This window comes from Ornithorhynchus anatinus, chromosome 10 (assembly GCF_004115215.2).
Source record: "Ornithorhynchus anatinus isolate Pmale09 chromosome 10, mOrnAna1.pri.v4, whole genome shotgun sequence".
In the NCBI taxonomy this organism is placed as follows: domain Eukaryota; kingdom Metazoa; phylum Chordata; class Mammalia; order Monotremata; family Ornithorhynchidae; genus Ornithorhynchus; species Ornithorhynchus anatinus.
Genome location: NC_041737.1, coordinates 19,052,179 through 19,072,940, shown reverse-complemented (window position 1 = coordinate 19,072,940; position 20,762 = coordinate 19,052,179). Strand labels below are relative to the sequence as shown.

At 43.1% G+C, this 20,762-nt stretch overlaps 1 protein-coding gene across 9 annotated transcripts in view; it reads left to right on the top strand.

Annotated features, from left to right (window-relative positions):
- Nucleotides 1–546: 546 nt before the first annotated feature.
- MBNL2 (muscleblind like splicing regulator 2) overlaps nt 547–20,762 on the top strand; it is a 140,393-nt gene continuing 120,177 nt past the window's right edge. For 8 of the 9 annotated variants that reach the window (XM_007667982.3, XM_001512604.5, XM_007667980.3 and 5 more), the window contains exon 1: nt 549–780. The gene's annotated coding sequence lies outside the window, so the exon portion shown is untranslated. Of the gene's footprint in view, nt 781–20,762 lie in introns of all 9 variants that reach the window. The other variant, XM_007667984.3, reaches the window with a different exon arrangement.

The following is a 20,762-nucleotide window of genomic DNA, read 5'->3' as shown; positions in this document are numbered from 1 at the left end:
TAGATGAAAGGTATACGGTCTACAGCAATTAGCTGTGGCGGCAGCAGATGCTATACAGAAAAACATATGTATGTATAGCAGAGACCACTTCAGTTTTGAATATGCAGTTCAACAACCACTCTGATATCCAAAAAATGAGTTAGAAAGCTAAATGATCAGACCATGGAGTTGAAAAACAAATCATCCTTTATAAAATAGGTGAAACACTTACTTCCATTAGGCACACTTTCTATTTAGTCAGGGTTTGTATTTCTTTAAAAGTATTTCCCATACACATAAAAGCACCAGGAACTATCGCATAGGAATTTTTGTAAGCTACCTGGATTTCTGTGTTTTCAATTATGTACCACTTTCTTCCTCTCTCTGGGAATGATTGCTCTCTTCTGAGAGGGAAATTCCTTCTTCATCAGTATGGATGCATTGTTTTTTACACATTGCAAGTGCCCTGCTGCCTGTCAGTCAGCTGATTAGAAGCAGTTTCAGGCCGGGATTGCTGACGAACAGGCTTCCGATTGGTTAGAGTCTGCGGGGTGGGAGTAGCTGGGAGGGAGAGCTGCAGTCATACAGCAACAGAGTTTAGACCGCGTCTCTGCTTCATCATCCGAGGGGAAGCATTCTCAGAAGAGGCAGGAGCTTTTCAGAGGACAACAAATAGGGAACAGTAACTGTTTACGTTGCCCATTTCTCCAGCATGAGGCGGTGGGAAGGGCTTGCTCCCTCGCTCTTAGCCCACATCCCTGAGCTTTGTGTGAATGTGAAGACCAGACGGAGCTAGACAAGGTAGGAGCACTGGGGTTCTGTGTTTTCCTGAATGTTTAAAGAGTTTGCTGCAGTGTGCTGCATACCATGTGTGCTGCCTCTGGAAGTCAAGGAAACAGGGTTGCCTCCAGTGTAAAGGTTGGAACTGGAGATTTATGTAAGCTTTTGCTTGGAGAGGGGAAAAATGGACAAGAAACTTGCACGGAATCCTGCAGATTAGGTAGAGTCGCATGATGAATAACCCCTAGGTCCTCTGGAACTGTAATTTCTTTCCCAAATAAACACACCAGTTTGCCTCTCAGGAAGTCATCTGTGCTTATTTGGGTTCTTGACAGGTGATAGTTTGAGGGGATTCGTGTAGGAATAGTTATCGACGCAGAACCAGTAAGCTTTCCCATCTCTACACCACTGAAGACTTGCCTCTCACTGGGAAGCCTGTCTTGTAAACAGTCATCATGATAATGTCTGACCCAGAGCACCACGGCCTATTTAGTAGAAATCAAGCACCTTGACAGTGAACTGATACCACTCTGATTAGCAGAAACGACAAAGCAAATTCTTAAAAACATAGCCAAGGCAGTTCCTCTTAAGTTTTCTCCTCTGAAGTACAGTGTTTACATTTCTTTTTTATCTGGGGCATGTCTCAGCTTTTGGTTCCAGCTTAAAAGTAGAACCATTATATAAAAAAGGTAAAGCTGGGTTAATAGTGCTTACTGCAATTATCTGATCTTTATGCATTTTTAATAAGCACACACAGCCAGCAGAATAATTTAATGAGAGCCGGCTGGCTTTTAAGGCCGTGTTTTCACTATGCTGAACCATATCAACTTTCTTGCTGAGAACTAGCAGCGGGAAATGATGGAGAAGATTTATATTTAACACACTTGGCAGAGAAAGAGGAGTGGGCATCTATTACTGAATTCTGACTGCCCTTCCTGTTTTCAGTTCTGTCAGTCGTGGGTAATTTGTATCTTTTTGTTAGGCTTGGAAAGCATGTGTTTACAATAAGTGAGTAACATATTAAGAATAGTTACCATTGCTGCAAGGAATAGAATCCGGAATTGGACAAAGACTGCAGTGAATATTCAGAAAAAAAATAATAAAAAAGGTTTATAGTCACTTTGAAAGGCAATTATATCAGATAATTGGCTGGGGTTTTTTTTCCTTGGAGAGTAAGATGAAAGATAGTTGAAATAGAATTCTTTCTGTTAGCAAATCAAATATTTTCACATTTTAAGTTATGTTAATTGATCTGGTCAGAAACAGGCTAGTTATTAAATAAGTGCAATGCCACATAGATTCTTCTAGACTCTGTTTTTAGTTTCAAGGAGAAGTACAGGACACTAGCCCAGAACTTCTGACGTCATCTTCTAAGTATCTCTGCTGTCCTTTCTTTCATTCAAGCCCTTGATGAAGAATCTTTCATCCTGGCTAGGAAGAAGGAGAACTTCTAAATTATGTCCTCAAGGCATTTCTAAATTCCAAATTCTGAACTCATCAGGGAACTCCAGGATCAGGAGATTGGTGTGGCATTGCCAACTCCTGTCTGTCTGGCCACTGGAGCAGATTGGGAGTCATGCGTTCAGGGTAGGGGGGCTGTCGGAGAGCAGGGGTTCCCCTCCTTTGATCCCCTACTCTACAGTGATGTCCCAGCCCCATCATATTTCCCAGCTCCCATCTTTGCTTCCAGACTCAGTAGCTGGGGTTGGGTTGAGCTGCCTATGTCTGAGTGGTATTGATACGGTAACAAATGATTCAACTGCAGCAACAACAGCAGAATGTATTGAACATCAACAGTGTGTAGACAACACCACCTGAGGCCCTTGGGAACTCAGAATAGGGGGAAACCCTGATCTGTGCCCTCAAGCAAGCTTACAAGCTAATTGGGCAGGCGAAGGGACCTATTTTGGAAGCATACAATAAGAGGGGCAAATATCATCCCATTTTGATTGCTTTCTCCACCACCGGAAAGGACAAGGCATTCAGGTTTGAAACAGCAGAGGATGGGGATGAATACCAGATACCTGAAAATCAGAGCCACCTGCAATCAGCCTGGGGGGGGGGGAGTTGCTTTTAGCGATATGCCTTTTAGGAAAGGGGTATGATCGGAGCAGGTTGAAGACGGGAGTGCCAGAATCCAGACTGTGCTCCATCACTAATGGATTGTGTAACCTTGGACAAACCACTGCGTGTCAGTGTCTTCATCTCTAAGCTGAGCCAAACAACCCTCGTTACCTTTTTAATCTTAGATTTTTAAGGGTATGGGATCCTTAGGCTAAAATGAGACTGACCTATGAGCCCGCATGGTTTAAGTGCAATAGAATAGGGCACCAGGATGGTGAAACAATTTGAGGAATAATGGCAAGTGATGTTTATTTAACCCCTTGCATTCTTTTGTTTATGCACTATTTCTGGGCACGCTTCTGATTAAATTGAAAAACAAAACCCAAGTGTTGGAGGCTCTTCAGAAAATAAGAGTATTCAGGTATGAGGTTTTCTATGAATTGAAAATATTATAGTAGAATACTACTTTTTAGCCATGTAATAAGTTTGTGGTGATGAAGAGGATGAAACAGAAAAGGGTTTGTAAAATGTAAAGAAAGAACACTGTAGTTTTTGAGCCCAGCATATTGTGCTACTGACCGAACACTTTCTTTCAAATGTTTGTTTGGGAAAACATGACCATTATCCAAGATGTAGGAATCAGTCCAAGTTCCGTGATAGCTCAATAGGAATTCAAGATCAAGAGTCCACGCAAGAGTGAAGCTGCAATGAATAGGGTAACGGAAGCAGCATGACCTAGTGGATAAAACACAGGCATGGGAACCAGAGAACCTGGGTTCTAATCCCAGTTCCACCACTTGCCTGCTTCATCCCATTGTGCAAGCCTCTTAACTTCTCTGTGCCTCAGTTTTCTCAACTGCAAAATAGGGATTCACTACCGGTACTTGACTGTGAGCTCCATGAGTGACAGGCCTGTATCTGGATTGATTGTCTTGTATCTATTCCAATGCTTGGAACAGTGCTTGACACATAATAAGAGTTTAACAAATACCATGAAAAAGCAAAACAAAACTGAAGAGTTAACACCCCTGAGAGGGATTTGCTCTATTGAATTTAATAGATTCAATTGAGTTTCCCCTTCTCCCTCCTCACCTCCTGTTCATAATGAGACTAAGGGGAAAGGCTTTAGGGTGTTTTTTAAATTTCAAAATGTACTGCTGACTTACAACAACTGGGTGATTGATTAATAAAGAGACTCCTCCAATTGATTCTGATTTATTGACCCCCTGTCGTCTTCTGCTACAGCTCATGCGTCACTCCTCCTAAGGAAACCTTTCAACCCTACCAAGCTGTTGGCTACTTTCCCCACCATGTTCCTCATGCTTTTCCCCCTGCAAGGAACTTCTTCCTATCTCATATCTATCAACTCTGTCCTTCCTACTCACTTATAAAAAGCCACCTCCTCAGGAGGCCTTCCCTGTTTAATCCCCCTCCCTGAGTGGTCTCTGCAGCCAAACTGGTAAGTAGAGGGTGGTGGAGGAACCGATTATTAGCTGGTAACTCAGGATCAGGACCACTCTCCACCTCTCCGGCTCAATCCCTGTGGTGAGAGCTCTGTCATCTCCCGGTCGTTAGGAGAGGTGACGCCTCTGGAACTGAAGGGACCTTGATAGCTATCCCATCATGTGGGAAGAATCCAGGCCAGAAGTGCCAACTTTTCCTCTTGAGCATGAGTGGAAGCAAATTTGGGGTGGAACACTGAATAGTTTTCCTGGATCAACATCAAGTGTTCATTAAATGAATGAACTTACCCTCTACTGCCCTTTCTCCTCCTCCGTTTCGGTCACCTTGCTTGTTTTGTCTTCCTTGGGCTGTGGAGTTGGGCCAGAGATTCCTCTAACCCACAACTCCAGACCCCAGGGGGACAAGCCAACCAGAGATGCTGTGGAGGCCATTAAAGTCCTGCAGGCCAGAATGGTATCTTCACCTCTTCCTGGCTTGGCACCACTATCATCGGCCATGTGGTAGAGTCCCATATGGGTCCAGGGTTGGCCCAGGTTGAGTAGGTGATGGCAGCTCCAGGCTGGGAAGGGTTTAGGAGACAGTTCTGCCTGTGGAGGCTTTATTAGCAAAAGCAGTGACTCTGGATGGAGTCATCCTGATGTCTTGCTGGCAGGGGTCAAGGGGGCTCATCCTCTAGATGGTAAACTTGTCATGGTCAGAGAATGTGTCTGCTTATTGTTATATTGTACTTTCCCAAGTGCTTAATAAAGTGTTATGCACACAGTAAACACTCAATAAATATGACTGAATGATTGAGAAGCCAAGATCTCAGCTCTACTTTCAGTATTTTTCTGGCTCTAAGGAGTTTGGTAGGCCAGCCACAAGATTATCAGGTGGGACAAAATCCCTGCCCATGTGAGGCTCATGGTCTAAGAAGGAAAACAGGTGTTTTATCCCTATTTCACTGTTGAAGAAACTGAGGCACAGAGAAAAGTTAAGTGAGTTATCCAAGGTCACACAGCAGACAAGTGCGGAGCTGGAATGATAATCCAGGTCAATTGACTCTCGATTCCTTTCTTTTTCTACTGGGCCTGGTAATATCCTTCTTTAACTTAAATTTAAAAAATCCAAAGGTCAACGTTTATCATTTTGGAGAGTTGCTAATGCAAATAGCTCAATGCTTTTATGGACGGTGTTAATTTAGCAAATATGTAGCATTGTCTTTGGAAGAAGATACCACTGACTGTGAAGTTCACCCAGAAATTGGGAAGGAGGTAGGGAAATTTTTCTATATATTTTATTTTGCATTTTAATTAATCCATCAACGGTAATTATTGAGTGTTTACTGTGTGCAGACCACTGGATTATGGGCTTGGGAAAGTATAATACAATAGAATTAGTAGACACAATCCTTGCCCACAAGGAACATACAGTCTACAGGAATAGACAGATATTAAAATAGATATATTTTTCTACTTCCCTTCAAAGTATATATGTGTATGGGCATTTTGGGACAGAGGATGAGTCCATGATTCCAGTTGCTGTCCACCAATCCAGAGCCTTTACCGGCTGATGGGGTTCTCTAAGGTTAGGATTCAGAGAGCCTTGGACTTGGGTCTCTTGGCCCTTTTTTATGGTATTTGTTAAGCACTTGCTGGGTGCCAGGCACTGTACTAAGCACTGGAGTAGATACAAGGTTGGACACATTCCATGGCCCACATAGGACTCACAGTCTTAATCCTCATTTTACAGATAGGGTAAATGATGCACAAAGAGGTTAAGTGACTTGCCCAAGATCACACAGCAGGTAGGTGGTGGAGGTAGGACTAGAACCCAGCTCCTCTGACTCCCAGATCCATACTCTTTCCACTAGGGGGCCTTGTGTCACCCCCCCCATGCTGTCTCAATAGGTCCATTCAACATGAAAGAAGCCAAAATTGCTAGACCTCAGAGTGGGCTTCTAAGGCCAAGGGAGGGGAGGAGAGGAGACACTTTAAGTTCCTTATAGAAAAAATGAGTGGTCCCTTCACCTGTACCTCAGTTTCATCTCTTGCCACTGGACTCTGACCCACATCCTGCCTCCAGCCTGGACAGCCTCCCTATTCATATCTGACTGACAATTACTCTCCCCACCTTCAAAGCCTTTTTGAAGGCACATCTCCTCCAAGAGGCTGTCCCTGACTAGCCTTCCTTTCCTCTTCTCCCACTCCCTTCTGCACTACCTTGGCTTGCTCCCTTTACTTATCTCCCCTCCCAGTCCCATAGCACTTATGTACCTATATGTAATTTTATTTATTTATATGAAGATCTATCTCCTGCTCTAGACTGTAAGCTTATGGTAGGCAGGGAATGTGTCTGTTGCATTGTTATATTGTACTCTCATCAGCGTTTAGTACAGTGCTTTGCACACAGTAAGCACCCAATAAATATGATTGACTGACTTACTGACTGACTGATCAACAGCCATAGGATTGGCATGAATGTATCCTGCTCCCATCTTCTCCCTGGCTCCCTTATCTCTCTCTAGTCCTGCTGTCTACCTTTCCCAGAGTCCTCAGGGTCGTTTTGTTCCTGCTGTTACTAACCAGATGTTAAGAGGTATTGACCACCCCAGGCTCCACGAATGCAATTAGGAGTGTAAACATGGGTGGGGCTGTATTCCTGGGACTCAGAGAAGGCGGTCCCCTCAGGAAAGCCTAGAAAATTTCCCCACCAGTGGGTCTTGGTCCTCTAGCTCTGGGCAGCCCCAGTAGCCCTGCCAAACTTGTGTCAACTATAGGGTTTCATTTCCCTAATAGGTGGGAAATGGGAGAAAGGTTTGTCTATAATGACTGCCTACTTCATTGATTATTCTAAAACGAGCTATCCCCAGGAGTCTTTATGCTGTGATGATGATTTTCATGCACCCAAATCCCCTTCACCATCTCCCTTCACTCACATCTGCTCCTGTTTTCCAGATTGGGGGATGGAGAAGTTTGCAGTCTAGATCCTGGGAGACCTGATGGTTCTTAAGCACCTTGGCTTCAGCTACGTGTCATGACCTATAATGTTCTGGATGGGCAGGAGAGGTGAAGGAGAAAGTGTGTGTTTATTGTGGTGGGAGTAGGGGTAGCTCTTGGAGACGGACAGCTTATCAGACAATTGTATTTATTGAGCACTTACTCTATGCAGGCCACTGTACTAAGTGCTTGGGAGAGACGTGTTCCCTCCCCATAACAAGCTTACAGTCTAGAGGATTTTATCCAAAATAAGAACATGGATAAGAAACTACCTTGTATTTATCACCCAGTTTCTCCAATTAGAGGGGACTATTCAGTTGGAACTACTTTGTTTATGGAGCATTGATAACAATCAATCAATCAATGACATTTATTGAGTGATTTACTGTGTGCAAAGCACTGTACTAAGTGGTTGGGAGAGTGTGATGTGATACAATAGAGTTGGTGGATGCATTTCCTGCCCTCAAAGAGCTTACAGGCTAGTGATGGGGAAAAAAGATATTAAAATAAATTGTAAGTTTAATTTCTGTTTATTTTATCTATAGAATGGATGGGTGAGAGAAGCAAGATATGAAGAGGGTGAATAGGGGAAATCCTTCAACTTTCCCAGGTTTGAACATAAAGATGGGAGAAAGGGATCAGAGGAATAGAAAGTGAATCTCTGAGGGAATCATTATAGAAATGAAGGAATTACATCAGAATAGGACTAAACTACTGACTTTAGAATTAAAAAATACCGTGCTATTAGCATCACAATGTGGTTAACTGGAAGGGAGACCTGCACACAGTGAAGCAACTCGACCAGTTTCCCTCTGCATCATGTGAGGCAGTTAGTTGACATAGAATGGTGAGATAGTGCCGTGAGTTTGGAGGTCCTTCGACCTTGAGGGGTCTCTGGTTCTGAGATGGCGACGATCAGAACTTAGCTTCGATCGGGTGGTCATCTCATTGAGTGGCCAATAAAATGGATTTATAAATTCATTCACTCATATTTATTGGGTGCTTACTGTGTGCACAGCACTGTACTAAATACTTGGGAGAGGACAATTCAGCAACAAGGTGATCCTCTGTGAAGAGATCAGCACTGGAGGGCTATCTGGAGGAAGCTGGGGAAAGAACAGCAGAGTACTGCAGGCCTCTCTTAAGGCTCTCTCCATTGATGCAGGGGCTTGGAAACGTGAGGCCGAGGCTGGCCTGCCTCGTGTCAGGACCATGGGTGTTCAGCCCTGTGAGGACAGACTCATGACTGCAACCAAAGAGAAACATCCAAGGAAGGGGTGGCTTCATTCAATCAGTGGTTGATGTGGTTACTGTGTGCCGAGCACCTGAGAAAGTACAGTACAATCAAGTTGATGATAATGTTCCCTGCCCACAACGAGCTAACAGACTAGAGTCATCAAGTGCTTCAGAACAACCAGAATGGACTTCTACGTGCACAACCTGCCATCAGTCATGTTTCTCATTCATTCATTCATTCATTCATTCAATCAATCAATCAATCAATTGTATTTACTGAGTGCTTGAGGAAGTACAATGCAGCAATAAATGGGCCTGTCTCAGTCACCACACTAGCCTCAAATCACACTAGAAGTGACTAGTCTGAGACTTATTCATCATTTTTGATGGGCTGCTGAAAAAAAAATACATAGATTTGGGCCTTAGCCTGATGACTTTTAATCCTGATGAGTAAAGTCGGGATTTCAAAATGAGGTATTTACTTATGCTGTTTTAGATGTCATGAGGTCTGATATAGCTTGTCCAGAAATCTCTCAATGGAACTGTGGGCTGCAGTGAGGGGTGGGCCATTTTTTGAGGTAGTGAAACTTTACTTCGAGAGTAAAAGTTTAACTTCTACTAAGCAGATTCTTGTGAGTTGGAGTTTGCATATTAGTGAAGTGTGAGGTTCACACCCCAAATCCTCCCTGGTTGATGAGTGTTTAATCAAGTAGGTGGAGTCAAATGGGGATATCACAGGGCTGTCTTGAACCATTCCTCCCTCCCACTTTGTATCTGACTAACCATCAACCTCCCCCGCTTCTAAGCCTTATAAAAATTACATCTCCTCCAAGATGCCTTCACTAAAGCCCTCACTTCGTTTATTCCCTCTCCTGCATCACACTTCCACTTAGATTTCAACCCTTTAAGCACTTGATATTGACCCACCCTCAGACCCACAACACTTATGTATGTAATAATAATATTGGTATTTGTTAAGCGCTTACTATGTGCAGAGCACTGTTCTAAGCGCTGGGGTAGAAACAGGATAATCAAGTTGTCCCACAGGAGGCTCACAGTCTTAATCCCCATTTTACAGATGAGGTAACTGAGGCACAGAGAAGTGAAGTGACTTGCCCACAGTCACACAGCTGACAAGTGGCAGAGCCGGGATTTGAACCCATGACCTCGAACTCCCAAGCCCGTGTTCTTTCCAATGAGCCACGCTGCCCATAATATATTTTAATGTCTGTGTCCCCATCTAGATTGCAAACTTCTTGCAGGCAGGGAACATGTCTCCCAGCTGTACCAACAATGTCTACCAAGTAGAAAAGCAGTGTGGCCTACGGGATAAAGCCTGGGCCTGGGAGACAGAAGGACCTGGGTCCTAATCCCACCGCTGCCACTTGTCTGCTGTGTGACCTTGAGCGAGTCAATTCCTTTGCCTCAGTTACCTCATCTGTAAAATAAGGAATAATAATCTGAGCTTCATATGGGACATGGACTGTGTCCAAGCTGATTAGCTTGTATCGACCCCAGCTCCTAGTACAGTGCTTGGCACATAGTAAGTCCTTAAATACCATAACTCCCCCCGCCCCTAAAAAGAAAACAATACAAACTCTGATATGTACGCTCCCAGGAGTTTAGTACACTGCTCTGTACACAGTAATTAGTCAATATAATTGATTAAATAGAATGAGTAGCCGCAGTGGCTGCTGGTTTTCTACTTCTGCAGTAATCTTGGGAGCACTATATATTTAGGTTGCTCTTTCTAAGTGTTTTGGATTCTATCATTTTAATTTGGGTATTTTCAGTGGCTGTCATCATTAACCAAAGCATTTATTTAGTTCTTACCAGGAAGGGATTGAAGAAATTTGCAGAATCTAAATAGAAGGTAAAACCTGGTCTCTGCCCTTGAAGGACTTGTATTAAAATATATCTTGACATGCTGAAAAGAAAGTCCCTCATTGTATTTCATCACTTACCACTAACCCACCTTTGTCAGGGACCAAAATATTTCATAAGGTAATTTGGTTAAAACCAAAGGCAGTATTAATCAGTAGTATTTATTGAATGCCTACTGTGTCACTGTACTAAAGCATTTCTGTCTACCTCATTTGTTGAACCCTCCCAAGCGCTTAGTATAGTTCTTTGCACACAGTGAGGGCTCAATAAATACCATTGATGGATTGATACTAAATATTTGGAAGAATACAATAGAGATAGAAGGCACGTTTCCTGCCTTCAAGAAATTTCCAGTCTATCAGATGCTAAAATAATTTGCAGATAGAAGTAAAGAGAAAAAGGGAATATGTATATGATTAGTTCTCAAGCAATAAGAGATATAAGATTAGACTGTAAGCCCGTCAAATGGCATTGACTGTCTCTATCTGTTGCCGACTTGTTCATTCCAAGCGCTTAGTGCAGTGCTCTGCACATAGTAAGCGCTCAATAAATACTATTGAATGAATAAAATGAATAAGATATGTACTTATGCATTCACAAGTATTCAGATGATAGGTGAGGGGATATAGTAATAATAATATTATTGATATTTGTTAAGTGCTTACTATGTGGCAGGCACTGTACTAGGCACTGGGGTGGATTCAAGCAAATTGGGTTGGACACAGTCCCTGTCCCACATGGGGCTCACGGTTTCAATCTCCATTTTTCAGAGAAGTGAAGTGACTTTCCCAAGGTCACACAGCAGAGAAGTTGGCTGAGCTGGGATTAGAACCCGTGACCTTCTGACTCCCAGCCTGTGTTCTATCCACTATGCCGTGCCTGAAGAGATTAGAAATTATTAGAATTAAAGGCCTCTTGAGAAAAATGTTATTTTAAAAGGAATTTCAAGATGAGGAAACCTGTGGTCTGTTGGATTTGAATGAGGAGGGAGCTCCAGGAAGGGGAAAGGTGTGGGCAAAGGGTTGGTGGAGGGAAAGACAGGAATAAAGCAAAATGAGTAAGCTAGTTTAGGAATCTCAAAGAGCATGAGCTGCAGTGTAATGGGAGAGAAAGTGGATAAATAGGAGGGAGAGTTGATTGAGTGTCTTAAAGCCAATGAATGTCGAGAGAAGTGAGTAATCACTGGAGATTTTTGAAGAGTGAATAGAAGTGGGTTGAACAATACTTTAGAAAAGTGATTCTGGAAGCAGAGTGATGTGTGTATGGATTGGAGAGAGGTGAAACTGAGAATAGGAAGATATCAGGAAGCTAATGCAGTAGCAAAGCCACAGTATGAAGTGTGTGTGGACCAGTGATGTGATCCTTTGGATGGAGAAGAAGGAACAGGTCCTGAAGTTGTTGGAAAGGAAAAACCAAAATGGTTTGGCAATGTATTCATTCATTCAATCACATTTAGTAAGCACCTACTGTGTGCAAAACACTGTACTAAGCACTTAGGAGAGTACAATATAACAACAAATGGACACATTCCTTGTCCACACCGAGTTCACAGCCTAGAGGGGCTCTGAATAAATAAATAAATTACAGATGTTTACGTATGTGCTATGGGGGTGGGAGGGAGGATGAATGAAGGGAGCAAGTCAGGGTGATGCAGAAGGAAGTGGGAGAAGAGGAGAGGAGGGCTTAGTTAGGGAAGGCTTCTTGGAGGAGATGTGCCTTCCATAAGGCTTTCAAGGGGGGAGGAAAATTGTCTGATATGAGGAGGGAGGGTGTTCCAGGCCAGAGGTAGGAAGTGGGCGAGAGGTCAGGGATGAGATAGAGGTAAAGTGAGAAGGTTAGCGTTAGAGAAACGAAATGTGCAGGCTGGGTTGTAGTAGGAGGGGGCAAGGCAAGGGTAAGGTGATAGAATGAATATGGAAGTTGAAGGAGATGGAGAGATAAAGGGTAGGAAAAGTGGCAGCATTGTTGACTGTTAAGAGAAATTTAGGTGGAGGAGGGAAGCTGAGTTCCATTTTAAGCATATGGGAATACAGATCCAGGGACTTGGGTCCCGCAAGCTCAGGCACAAATTAAGCCCAGAATAGCCTCAGATCCCAAGCCAAACTGCAGTCCTAGCCAACCTTTAAGTAAGCATAAACATTTGTGCCAACACAGAACCCAACTGCCTGTGTGTGAGCGGAGATGAGGGGGAAGAGGAAGTGAGCTGGAATTTTTGTACCACCTCATTACTTAGCCATTCACAACCTCCTGTAACATTTCTGTACATATTGATTTTCCAATTCTATTCCTAAGGACTAGATTTTCCACATATTTATCTTTCCAGTCTCCTCTTCCTGCAGACTGTTTTGTGTCTGTCTCTCATTAGATTGTGAGCACCTTGAGGACAGGGATTTTTTCTGATACTCGCTTTTAAGGATTCAGGTGGACACAGGCTTGCCCTCTTGGAGAGCAACTGTGCTGGTTCTTTGGGCTTGATCTAGAGTATATAAGCTATCTAGAAATTGAAATATTTGGCAATTGCACTATATTGTAAGATAGAATTGTACAATTTCCACATGGTGGTGGCCACTGAGAAAGTCAGCCCACATGGCTGATGGTTTGTGGATTCAAGTAGTCAATCAGTGGGACTTTCAGAGCACCATACTAAGGGACTTAAAGTAACTATTTATGATCCCTGCCCTCAAGGAGTTTGCAGTATAATGGGGGAGACAGACATTAAATAGGAAAAGCGGTCAAGTATGAGGATATATACTTACATGCTGTGGGGTTGGGAGGGTGGGGTGAATACCAAAGCATTTAGGGAGTATGGACTCAGGTGCACAGGTGACACAGTAGGGAATGAAAATGTGCTGGCAGGAGAAATGAATTAGGGAAGTCTTCCTAGAGCCTAGAGGAATTGTGATTTTAGTAGGGCTTTGAAGTCGGGCAGAGTAGTGGCCTGTTAGATGTGAATGGGGAGGGAGTTCCAGACAGGAGGGAGGGGTTGAGCAATGGCTTGGCAGTGAGAGAGATGAGTGAGGAGCAGTGAGTAGGTCGGTATTAAGGGAGTGAAGTGTATGGTTGGGTTGTAATAAAGTCGTGCAGTAAGAAAAGCCTCATGTTATGTCACCTACTTACAAAAAAAAAAAAAATCTGTTCTATTCCAGGGTTTTTCCCTGATTCTCCGTGGTAAACACTAGCAGGGAACAAAAATAGGATACCAGCAGTAATAACCACCGTCTTTGCTGTTGGTCTAAAGATGGTGGCTTTCGCTAGCATGTATTATTCTCATTTCCTACTCATCTTCCACACTGCCTCTATCTGCGTCCCTCCACCTTCCTCCTCCCCTCCTCCCACCTCCTCTCTTCACAGCAGCCCAGCCGAAGCCACGAGGTTGCAGGACACTAGCGCCTGCTGCTTCCGAGCATGAACCTCACCCCCATTTCCGTGTCCCAGCCACCTACACAAATTCTACTCTGACACAAAGCTATTCTAACACAGCTTGATCTAGAGCTGTATTTCTAAGGCATGTTTTATGGTATCCAAGATAATAAGACCGTGTCGAAATGTTGGAAAGTCATACTGAGCTCGCATAGCATGGCATGAGATAAGATGACATATTTGCCCTGTCTTAACCCCAGAGAAAGGAAGCATAACAAGCCCATGTTATGAAATAAGCAGGTTTAAATTTTGCCTGATTTTTAGGTTTCTGGCTGAATTGCATGTTCTGGCCCAAACCCAAGTCTGCTCCTCCAGTAACTCATCCTGCCTTTTTAGGGTTTCAGTGGCGATAGCGATAGATCAACCACTTTTAGAGCCTTATGGTATTTAGAAAAGCACCAGAGTTCTTTCTGTGCAGGAGGTGGTGGCTTGCTTCAGGGTAAAGGAAGGGTAAACCATTGCTCAATCAAATGGTATATACTGAGCACTTAGGGTGTGCAGAATGCTTGGGAGAGTACAGCAGACTAAGTAAACACAATCCTGCCATCTAGGAACTTACAAATTTCCTAGGTCGCATCACTTTTTTTTTTAAATGTTTTTTGTTAAGCACATAATTGTAAGCACTGTACAAAGCACTGTACTGTTGTAGGCATTGTACGAAGCACTGGGGTAGGTATAAGCTAATCAGGCTGGACACAGTCCATGTCCCAGTCCATGTCCCACCTGGATCTCTCATTCTTAATCCCCATTTTGCTGATGAGGTGACTGAGTCACAGAGAAGTTAAGTGACTTAAGAAAGGTCATAAAGAAAAGTGGCAGAGCTAGGATTAGAACCCATGTCCTTCGGATTCCTAGGCCCATAGTGCACTAGTGATTCTGTTCTAGTGACTCTCTTTTGGGGCCTGAGTCTCCTCAGTGGTGGTAGACCCAGCTATTTGCCTTCCTCCCCTGGGCACTCTTTGAGAGGGTTTGGCCTCCCTCATCATACCGCATGCTTCTGGTGAAGGGCAGTTGGGAGGTGAGTTCTTAAACAACAACAAAAAAAACTGGATTAATTTGCTTTAAAGTTTTGCTTTCCCCAGGTCATGGGCATATAGAAAAGTCAAAAGTCAGAGTCAAAAGCATCTCCTTAGTTACGGTTCAAACCACAGACCAAGATTCTGTCAGACTTCTTGGTGACTCATTCTGTGATCTTGGTAGACTGGCTTTATTCCTGGTTTGGCCAAGTTAGAAGCTCTGGATTGTGTAAATGGCCTGGGGTTATGACTGGTTGGAGAAAATGTCTTCTAGTAGCCTACAGTTGTAGGGGATTTAAGACTTCATCAGTTCACGTGGGCTTCTTCCAACTCTCCCCACATCCATAGGTGTCCAGTTCTTTGTGGGGTTTTTTGTCTCCATCTTTTCTCTCATTTGAAATGACTTCTCCTGCTCCTCTACCCACTGCCCCCTCAACCCCTCCTGGGATAAACCCCTTATTTTTTGCCTTTTTAATGATGTTTCAAGTTTTCTCTCTAGATGTGAATGATAACATTGCTTCTATTCTCGAATGAGAAGGTTAGATATAATGGCTGGGAGAACAAACCACTTTAAAATGATGGATAAGAAGTTTCTCTCTCTTAATGATTGATATTGGTGAGGTCTGTGTGGATTAGGCAGTTTCAAAATGGTTTTGCACCTTAGTAGAGAGTAGTTTGACAGTGTTTTGCTCAAAGTAGAAGTTCAGTTAATCAATGGTATATATCGAACAGTTGATGTTTGCCAAACGATGTACTAAGCACTTGGGGAAGTATAGTACAACCGAGTTGCTAGATATGAACCCTGCCCACAAGGAGTTTACATTCTACAGAGGGAGACAGACATTACAAAAAATGATGGTTAGGGAAATAGTTGAGTATAAGGATACTTAGTGAAGTGCAATGAGGCTGGGGTGCCACTGCTATTATTTGAACTACCCAAATTGGCGTGGGACAAAACTAACAGTAAGTATGTCAGAATTATGCCATGCAGTGGGACTAACATTCCGGGTCAGGGCTTGGTTTCAGCCACTAATCCTGGCCATTCAATCAACCAATCATATTAATTGAACACTTACTGACTTATTGTGTTCAGAGGATATGATTTTAATAAGGTTGTGAAGGCCAGGAGAATGATTTATGCTCTCATCCTGAGCACTGCTGGGAAAATCCCTGCCACAATAGGTAGCTACATTTTTTTCTTTTCCACCTTTCAGTAGGTCCAAACCCCAATTTGTCCCTGTAGACCTCAGGTCACTCCAAACGTCGAGTTGGATGAGCGGCAGGTGAGAGATGAGGAAAGAGTCACTATCACACAGCTGTCATTTAGGATAGGGAATCTCCCATCATTGTCTAAAGTTAACAGTCCCCAAAGTTAATCATGGACAAAATCCAGTGGTCTATATTTTCCCCAAATCTAACTGCATTTGTCAACCTCAATCATCAGCAGATCAAGGTCAGTGAATCCCCAGACCACAGTGGCCTTTTATTCTTTAGCTGAACAGAGATGGATCCTTTCAGCTTTAGGCAGAAGGGGTATTAGCCCCTACTCAATGTCCATCTGGGCTCCTGGAAACAGGGCTCTGGGCGTGATTCTTGGCCCAAATTGACCCACCAACAGGTAAGACTTGCTTTCCAGTGAGCTGAAAGACGAAAATCAGTGCCTACTCTTATAGTGAAAAAAAGTTGCTATATGAGTGTGGAAGGTTGATCAGTACCTGAGCGGATGGATAATAATTGTGCTATTTTGTAAGCCATTATTATCTTGGAGTTTAGAACAGTGCTCAGCTCTTAGATATTACTAGCCTGGAGTATAGTAAGCATTTAACAAATACCATATTTATTCTTCTTATTATTATCTGCCAAATGCTGTACTAAGTAGATCTGAGATAATCAGTTCAGATATAGTCTCAGTCACGGTCTAGGAGGGAGAGAGGACAGTTATTTAATTCCCATTTTACAGATGAGGATACTGAGGCACAAAGATGGAGGAAAGAGTCTCTACCACACAGCTATCATTCAGGATAGAAGTCTCACATTGTCTAAAGTTAAGTCTCAAAAGTCACTCTTGGACAAATTCCAGTGGTCTGTATTTTCCAAAGTCGAAATCCACCTGTCAACCTCAATTATCGGCAAATCTAGGTCAGTGAATTCCCAAACCACAACAGTCTTTTGTTTTTAGGTCATACAGCACATAAGTGGCAGAGTGAATTAGCACCCCGGTCCTCTGATTCCCACACCTGTGCTTTTTTACACTAGATCACACTGTAAGCTCGTTGCAGGCAAGGGATGTTTCTGTTATATTGTTGTGTTGTACTCTCCCAAGTGCTTATTATAATGTCCTGCACACACTAAGGGCTCAATAAATACGATTGATTGCAAGAGGATACAGGCAATAAAGCACTATTTATCCTTCCCACCCATTCCCATTCTCAGAACAGCAAGAGGCTTGTTTACATGCTGAGTTGGCTTTGACAGAGGAAACATCTTTCTGTGTCAATAGCTGGTTTGATTCACAATTGGACAGTAAGTGATTTAATATGAGTAGTATCGATATCTCAACATTTTGACATTCAGTGTTTAATTTTAGAGGATTTGTTGCCCTGTCATCAGAAGGCACAATGGAGTATGCAGTCTTATTGCAAAAATATTTCTTATGCCCTAGCTCAACATAACAATTTTGATTCCCACCATGCTGAACTGTGACAAAAAGTGTTAGCAAGAAATTCTCCTAATGTTAACTGTTTAGTAGGTGTGATGGAATAAGACCTGTTAAGACACTCAGGAATTTTGGGTAAATTTTCCAACTGATCTTAGGCAGTCATGGCTAATAGGTACAGAAATGCCACAACCTAGCAGGTTTTTGTCTTCTGATGAGAGGAGTATACACAATAAAAACCTTTGAAAATGTCAGCCATGATGATTTCTAGACTGTGAGCTCGTTGTTGGGTAGGGATTGTCTCTATCTGTTACTGAATTGTACTTTCCAAGTACTTTTTTCAGTGCTTTGCACACAGTAAGTGCTCAATAAATACAATAGAATGAATGGTCCTGCTGATAAGTGGTCCTGAGGAGTTCTGTCAGCACACTGCCTATTGTGATTCCCACATCCTGAAGGCTCTTCTCCTTGGAGAAGTGAGTGGTGGAAGACTGCTACATCACCCCTCTCTTCATCCAATGCTCCATCCTCCTCTGGAAACCTCCCTGCACAAGACCTCTCTTCCTGCAAAGAGACTGCGCTCTGACCTGGAAGTTGTCAGAGGCGTGATAGGAGAAGTGATGCTTTGTCATTCTTTATTCGTCTCGTTCTGCACCTCCAATTTCTGCCTATCCAACCATTCTTTCTTTGTGATCAGACCACTGGTCCCAACTATGGAGAAATGATTCCTGTTAGGCCTAATAATAATAATAAAAACGTAATTGTTAAGCACTTACTATAGTCCATGAATATATCCTCTAGCTTGAAGGTAGCCATTAGAAGGGGGAGGTACAGGCATCCTCTATACACATAAATTTTGGAACACTTTGGCAATCTCCAACAGAATGGAAGGACATTTATTATCTGTAAAATGGGGATTTTGGACTGTGAGCCCCATGTGGGGCATGGACTGTGTCCAACTTGATGACCTCGTATCTTCCCCAGTGCTTAGAGCTGTCCTTGATAAATAGTAAGTCCTTAACAAATACCATAAAAAACACTATGTGCCAAAGACTGTTCTAAGAGCTGGGGAAGATATGAGATAATCAGGTCAGATACAGTTCCTGTTTCACAGAGGGCTCAAAAATCTAAGTAGGAATCCCCATTTTACAGATGAGGGATCTGAGGCACAAAGAAATTAAGTGACTTGCCCAAGGTCACACAGCACACAAGTGGAGGAGCCAGGATAAGAACCCTGATCCTTCTGACTCCGAAGCCTGTGCTCTGTTTACTAGGCCATGTAGTCCTATCACCAGAAGGTTATATTTTCAATGATGGTTTTTAATTGAGTCATTTAAACTCTCTTTCCTGGCCACCTCCCATAGCCGGCAACATTCCCTGTGAGGTTGCAGGCAAGGAAAACGGGAACAACATGTAGCCACAGAACTGAGAATCTCTCAGTGTTCAACAGCAGGCGACACCACTTGGTAAATCACTTTTGACAGTCTGCAGTACCCTCTAGAATGTAACCTCATTGTGAGCGGGGAATGTGTCTACCAGCTCCATTGTTTTGTACTGTCCCAAATGCTTAGTACAGTACTCTGCACATGATAAATGCCCAAAAAATGCCAGTGATTGATTATTACAGAGTGGTTTAAGTAAGGGTTGGCAGTCTTTTCCTCTTTCTTTTGAAAATCAAGGAAAAAGGGGAAAAAACCCAATATGCAACAATGTTAAAAAATACTCTGTGGTGCTTCACACAATCTTCAAGATTGGAGATTGGAGTTGGAAAATAACAGGGTGTCAGCTGGGGTTGCTTAGAAATGGTGATCCCAGCAATCGTCCGACTGTGAAACCATCTTCCCATCTGCTACTTTTCCAGAGAAAAAGGCCCTTTCCAAAACAAGGGGCATACAGATCTAGTCTCCTTGAGGCTGCCTAGCCTCAACCATGCTGTGATAATGACTCCATAGGATCAATCAGTCGATCAATCAATGGTATTTATTGAGTACTTACTATATGCAGAACACTGTACTAAGCACTTAAGAGAATAAAATACCACCGAATTAGTGGACATGTTCCCTGCCCATAATGAGGGATCTTGAGCTGAAAATGAGACTATCCATCTGAAAAGCAAAGCCTCACTTTCCTCTTTTCCTCCAAGGCCAGGACTAGAAGGAATTGGCCTAAACTACCAGAAAATTTTAGTTTACACATCACATTCAGCAGAAATTCCACTGTTCGGGTTTACGAGGCAGTTGAATGTGCTACTAAAGGGAAACTATTGTGCAGCCTTTCTCCTTGGCGTGTAATGTTTTTGGTTTGGGGGAATTTTGCTGTTTGCTGTTGCTGGTTTAGAAAACAAAGAAAATCTTCGGAAGACGTCTTATTGGATTTGTGTTAGTGCAGTCCTGCCTAGGATTAGTGAGTCAGCCCCTATGGGCAAAGTCTGTCACTAGGCATCTTGGGAAATTAGAAGTGGTAATGATACTTATTCAGCTTTGAGTATGTGCAAAACACTGTGTTAAGCATTGTGGTGAGTACAAAGTAAGCAGATTAGTCTGAGGGATGGCTCGTAATCTAAAGTGGGGTAAACAGATCCAGAAAAACATTAACAGTGGAGAACAAATCAATAATGCATTTCTCAATCAACAGACCAAGATGATAAAACTGCAGTGAGATACAGTTATTGGAGGATAGTGTTTGATCATATCTGGAGGGAGGCTTTGGTTAGGTAGAGTGGTAGGATGGGGTGAGGCTGGTCTGACATCAGAGAGCTGTGGAACTGGGGAGCACCCAGTCTGAAGAAGAATTCATGAGTTGCTGGAGGACTCTTTACCACTGGCTTTAAAGCACTCAATCAACTCACCCCATCCTCTCTGACCTCACTGACCTCTTACCAGCCCAGCCCACACTCTTCACTTCTCCAGCACCAGCTTACTCACTGTGCCCCAATATTTCATCTATTTCACCACCATCCCATTTCCCATCATCTCTCCTAGCCTGGAATTCCCTCCTTGTCCAGATACTTCCCACCACCACTTGCTCCACCTTCAATGCATTTTTAAGGTCACATCTCCTCCATGAAGCCTTCCCTGATTGAGCCCTCTTTTCTCCTACTCGTTGTCCCTTCTGCCTTGTCTGTGCACTTGGATCTGTGACATTTGGACATTTGATATTTTCCCACGGCATTTTAAATTACATAATATAAATTATTCATATTGATGTCCATCTCCCCCCTTCAGACTGTAAGCTCTCTATGGGTGGGGAACGTTTCTGGTAAATGTTGTATTGTACTCCCCAGAG